The sequence below is a fragment of the Scyliorhinus torazame genome, chromosome 10 (assembly GCF_047496885.1).
Source record: "Scyliorhinus torazame isolate Kashiwa2021f chromosome 10, sScyTor2.1, whole genome shotgun sequence".
Taxonomy (NCBI): Eukaryota; Metazoa; Chordata; class Chondrichthyes; order Carcharhiniformes; family Scyliorhinidae; genus Scyliorhinus; species Scyliorhinus torazame.
Window position 1 is genome coordinate 17,149,268 of NC_092716.1, and position 6,462 is coordinate 17,155,729.

The window sequence follows — 6,462 nt, forward strand, 5'->3', positions numbered from 1 at the left end:
CCTAATACGCTAACGGTTAATCGGATTTCCAAGCTGGATAGATCCCTTGAATTGAAGACCTGTACACCAAGCCATCAGGTGGCCAGATGTTCACTATGTTAGATAAGAGCCATGCCTATCTTCAACTTGAATTAGGCAAGCATTGCCGCAAGTGTGTTATAATCAAAACAGACAAGGGCTCTTTGGGGGTCTCGTCAGCATGCACCATATTCCAGTGGATCATGGAGAATATAGCCCTAAAGTGGCGGTGTACTTGGATGACGTTCTGGTCACTAGGACATCAGAAGGAGAACACCTGGCGAACCTCGAAGTGGCCTTACGGCAATTATCGAAGCTGGGGTACTTCTGAAAAGGGAAAAATATGTTTTCCAAGCGAGTGAACTGACTTATTTGGGCTATTGGGTGGAAAAAGTGTCTGTATCCAATAGACGACAAGGGAGGGGCCATCAGGGAAGCCCCAACTCAAGAAACACCACAGAGATTAAATCCTGCCTGGGATTAGTAAATTATTATCGAAAGTTAATCCCACATTTCATCTCCTTACCGACCCCTTACGTACACTACTGAGCAAGTACCAACAATGGTCTTGGGAGGAGGCCTTCAACAAAGTGAAACAACAGCAGCTGTCATCCAATTTATTGGCCTGTTTTGATCCCAGGAAAGGAACTCATCCTGACATGTGACGCTTCCCCTTATGGGGTTGGGACGGTACATTCACACCGCTGTAAAGTCAGAACAGGAAGGCCCTCGCCTACGCATCCCAGACCCTTTCGGATGCCAAGCGGAGGTATTCTCAAATCGATAAGGAGGGCTTGGCTGTAGCGTTAGGTGTGAAACTGCTTCAGCTGTACGTCTACGGCAGGCGTTTCATAATAGTGACCGACCAGTGGGGAGTTCCAAAGCTTTGCGCAATCCAAGGGCATCAGACCCATCAGAACGGCACCTTATCATCCGTCATCAAATGGGCTGGCTGAATGGGCGTGCAGACCTTTAAAATCGGCCTGAAAAAGCAATCGGCAGAAACCATGGAGGCAAAATTAGCACGTTTTTTATTTGATTGTAGGACCACTCACTCCTCAGATAACAACAGAAATCGCCCCAGTGGAACTGTTAATGGGACGGTGGCTTCACGCAAGATTAAGCCTACTATTCCCAAACCTGGCGGGCAGGGTGGAGTGTCAACAAGAGAACCAGAAAACACATTATGATTCTGTGAGAACCAAAAGGATATTCAAGACACATGATCTGGTTTATGTGAGCAACTTCAGCGATGGTTCCAACTGGGACCCTAGAACCATAATGGAGAAAACAGGACCAGTGTCTTACAAAATCAAGGTCCAGAATAAGGTCATGAGGAAACACACAGATCACCTCAGAAGTAGGGTGCCCGCCCCTGGCCGGGTCTCATCACTGGCCATGGAGGTGGCCGCACTAGCACGGGGTCACAGCCTGAAGCAAACCCTGCGCCCAACTCCCCTGAGAATGAGAGCACGGATTCCCAGATGGAAGCAGAGGAAGCTGACTGAGTCAGATCCTGAGGAGGAATCCACGTACAGTTACCCTTCGACACTCTCTCCACGGGCAAAGGTCTCCATTTGGTTTACAACTCCAGATCCAGTTCCATCCTCAATGGACCTCAGACTGTTTGCTGAGTGGTGGAAGAGACTTCCTCGCTGCAGGAGTACTGATGGAGAAACAGATTTGGAATGGTAGGAATGTTCTGGTGGCCACGAAGGACATGGGGGATCACAAATAGATCTCTCCGTGAGCTTTGTGAAATATGAATTGCCCTATTAAGTGGGCAGTAGCTCGCTCAATAGGAACTGTAAAACCCGCTGCTCCAATCCTGCAGGTATCTCGTCGATCACCGGGCTTTGACTTGAGTGCTGTAAGTCAAGGCAGTAGTCCTTTTCATTATTTTAATAAAAGGGTTTGGTGCTGGAAGACTGGCCTTGGAGAGGTTATGATAGGGCCCATTGTCTTTGCAGTATCCAGTGCCTTCAGCCATTTCTTGATATCCCGTGGAGTGAATCAAAGTGGCTGACAACTGGCACCTGTGATACTGGGGACCTCAGGAGGAGGCCGTGATGAATAATTCCCACCTGGCACAAGATGGCTGCAGATGCTTCAGCCTTGTCTCTTGAACTGATGCGTTGTGCTCCCCTGTCGTTGAGAATGGGAATATTTGTGGAGTGTGCTGCTCCTCTTGGGTGTTTAATTGTCCACCACCATTCGTGGCAGCACGGAAGAGCTTAGGTCTGATCCATTAGGTTGTAGGATCACTTAGTCCTACCTATCACAGGCTGCTTCTGTTGTTTGGCACACAAGTTGTCCTCTGTAGCAGCTTCACCAAGCTGATGCCTCATTTTTAGGTGCGGCACCTGGCATACAATCCTGCACTTTTCATTGAACCAGGGTCGATCCCCTAGGTTGAATATCATTGCGGAGTGGTGGATATGCCGGGCCATGAGGTTGTGGTTGAGTCCAGTTCTGCTGCTGCTGATGGCCCACAGTACCTCATGGATGTTCAGTTTTGAGTTGATAGATCCATTCATAGTGCAACCCATTTTACATACTGATAGTGCCAAACAGTGCAATGCAGGCCTATATGTAAATCCAGCCCCATGCTTAATTGTTTTCTAAAGTATCCTGGCAAGTTACTCAGTGATATCAAACTGCTGCAGAGGTTCACAAGAAGGTCCAACAACAGCATCTTAGGGCAATCAGGGATGGGCAGGTTGTTATGTATCAGGGAATACATTCCTGTTGGTTCTGCTTCACATGATGTATTGTGACGTCAGTAGAGTGTTTGTGCGGGCTTTGGGTAGATCATCATCTTGATTGTATGAGCACCACCCTTAATAAACTACTCATTGTGTTTTACAAGAATGCAGAGCCTTGGCACATCCACACCTTTTCTCTTTGTGGCAACAAAGAAATATAACAAAAGAGAAAATTGGCGATGAGGATTGAGGCATAAAAATCGCTGGGGAAAAATAGAAGATTTTCGTTGACTAACAGTGAGTGGCAATGGGAGCAATGGAAGATTCTCGGGACCATACGGATACACACATACACAGACATTGGGAGACGCACAGCCGCTGGTGTAAAGGTTTAATAAGTTTTTCGGCAGTAACTGTAGGAGGCTGACAGTCGGTGGAGACTTGCGTGCGTCAAAGTGAGGGCTGCAGGGACTGCACAAGTGACAAAGGTACATGGGTTGCGGGGAATGGGGATTCCGAAGTCTGCCAGCTTTGCCTGGGCCATTACCTGGGACAAAGGTCGAACTGCAGTCAGGCAAGATGGGAAAAGAATTCCTAGTTGTTTGTTCAATGGATTGTTTTTGCCATACTTTCGATTAAAAATCGGAAGGGAGGGAGGGTAGACCCGAGAAGTCGGGATACAAAAATGGCAGGAAAAACAAATGCCATGGACGTGTTTGATGAGGATAATGAATTATTAAATTAACATGAGGAAAGATTCCAATTGTTTGTAATAGCAAGTGAGACACCGGAGGACCTAAAGGTTGCAACCTTACTCAGCTCAGTATGGCGTAAAACATTTATGCTGCTTCAGAATCTAATTCACCCAGCAAAACCAGGAGACAAGCTCCAGATTAAAGTAATGAAAATCTTAAAGGGATATTTTGCTACGAAAGTGCGATTGATTGCAGAAAAGCTTCGGTTCCCCATAGTCAGGAAGAAGGTGAAAGCAATTTTACAGTTCACCCTGTCTTTAAGACGATTAGCTAAATACTGCGAACTTGGTACAGCTCTTGAATACTCTTTGTGACAGGCTGATTTGAGGACTCTGCAGTGAAACTATTTAGAGGATGCTGCTGACTGCAAGTGATAACTCTGAATCTGCCTGTGTACAATGGTGAAATGATTGTACATTTGCAGGTATGCCTTTTGGAGATCTTCGCTCCAGCGCCTATCTGCGAAGCTTCTCTTGTGGTGAGTGGTGAAGAAGCTGCGTTCCAAAAGCTAGTGATTCCAAACAAACCTGTTGGACTTTAACCTGGTGTTGTAAGACTTCTTACTGTGCCCACCCCAGTCCAACACCGGTATCTCCACATCTTGATCATTCACAGGCATATCTGCAGATGAATGTGGCTGCTGAATCACAGCCACTGCTCACCATCATAACACACGAAGATCGGTTTCATTACCGATTTCCTTTTGGAATGACATCTGCGCCTTCTTTTTTTCTAAGGTTCATAGATCAAATTCTAAGTGGGTTGAATGGAGAGTAATGTTATTCAAATTCACACTCATCACTGGTTCGAGTGAACAGAAACAGTTGGAAAATTTGGAAGCTGCCCTGAAACGGTGACAGAGCCAAATTAGAGAGTTAAGAAGGAAAAGTGTGACTTTTTCATTGTCATTCATAAATTACCTTGGGAATAAAGATGGTTTGCACAAAGAGTTGACGAAAATGCCAACAATCTTGGAAGCACCATGTCCTCAAATGTGGCACAATTCAGGTCATTTTTAGGATTGATCAATTATTATGGTAAATTTGTGCTGAATTTAGCAACGCAATTGAAGCTTTTTCACTCTTTGCCATGTGTCGAACAGGCATGGCACTGGTCTGAAGAATGTGAGAATGCATACAATGAAGTGAATGAAGCCTTGTTGGTTCATTATAATTGAACGATGAAGTTGCAATTAGCTTACAATGCCACACTCTATGGGGTTGGTGCAGTCGTCTCGCTCATTATAACTTCAGGAGAGGAATGACAGATAAATACTTGCTTCCCACACTTCCTAGCGCAGAAATGAATTACGCTCAGCTAGAAAAAGAAGCTTTGAGCATTACTTTCGGTGTAAGAAAATTCCACCATTACCTTTGTGGGAATCATTTTATCCTTTTGATGGATCGTTAACCCTTGAATCTTTGGGCCGTATAAAGGTCTCCCTTCTTTGTCGTGTTGGGTGTTCCGCTATACAAACAAACCAACACGGTTGTAGATGGTACAACTCTGTTTTATTATTCTTGATAACATCTACTGGCTGTGGTTCGTACATTACCAGTTAACCTGTGGACCCAGCCCTTGCACTATCTTAGAGGGGACATGGTGTATGTCTGAGTGGCACGCTGTGAGCTCTGTGCCCTGAGCTATCTCCTGCTGGAAAGAGCGGGAACTGTGGTGTTCCCCGTTTTATAGTGCGTGTGCTCTCACTGGTGATTGGCTGTGATGTTGTGTGTGTGTTGATTGGTCCGTTGATCTGTCCATCAGTGTGTGTGTGTGTTTGCACCATGATATGTTTATATGAATATCATGACACTTTGGCAGCTAGAAGATTGCAAAGATGGTCATTGATATTGTCGGCACACACTTAAACGATATCCAACATCACAAGTCCGAGCAGCAAGCAAATGCTGGTGCTTTATCACAATGGCCATTACAAGTTCAGCATGACCCAGAAGGAAATGTTGTCAATATTTTGTATTTCCCGCTCGTGGATAGTGTACCTGTGACTTCATCTCAAGTTCAAAGATAAAAGAACTGAACCAGTGATGGGGACGTTGATGAACTTGGTCCAATTAGGAACGCTGTCAGACGTTCATACGAAAAATTCAGACCTCAAGTCCTACTTCACATGCAGACATGAGTTGACCATACAGAATGGGGCATCCATGTGATTATTCCTCTGTGCTTGCATAGCACAGTCCTTGACCAACTGCATGAGGGAAATCCTGGTTTGACAAGGGTGAAGATATTGGCATGCAGTTAGTTTTGATGGTCCGGATTAGATGCTCAAATTGAAGAAAAAGTTGTGCAATGTCAAACTTGAGCAAAACTAAGGAACACTCCACCATTAAAACCAGCACATCTATGGGAATGGCCATCACAGCCATGGCAGAGAATACACGTCAATTATGCTGGTCCACTGGAGGGACACATGTTCTTCGTGATTGTACACGTGTACGCGAAATTGCCAGAAGTCGTGATAATAAAGTCAATGACGACGGAGCAGACCATTGAGAAAATGGATGAAATATTCACAAGATTTGTAACACCGGAGCAGATTGTCAGCGATAATGGTACGCAGTTTACCTTGAAAGAGTTTGAGAACTACTTGAAAGGGAACAGTATACACCGTATCAGGTCAGCCCCATATCACCCAGCAGTGAATGGACTATAGAATCATCGAATCACTAGTGTGCAAAATGGGCCATTCAGCCCATCGAGTCTGCACTGGTCGCCTGCAAGAGCGCCTTCCTTCGGCCCAATTTCCCACCCTATCCCCATAAGCCCACCGAGGGGCAATTTAGCATAGCCAATCCGCCTAACCAGAACACCTGGAGGAAACCCACTCAGACAGTCACCTGAGGTTGGAATCGAACCCCGGCCTCTGGCGCTGTGAGACAGCAGTGACAACCACTGTGCCACCTTCCCGCCTTTTGTGCAATCATTAAAACATTCTATCAAAGCACCGAAGGACCAGGGGACGT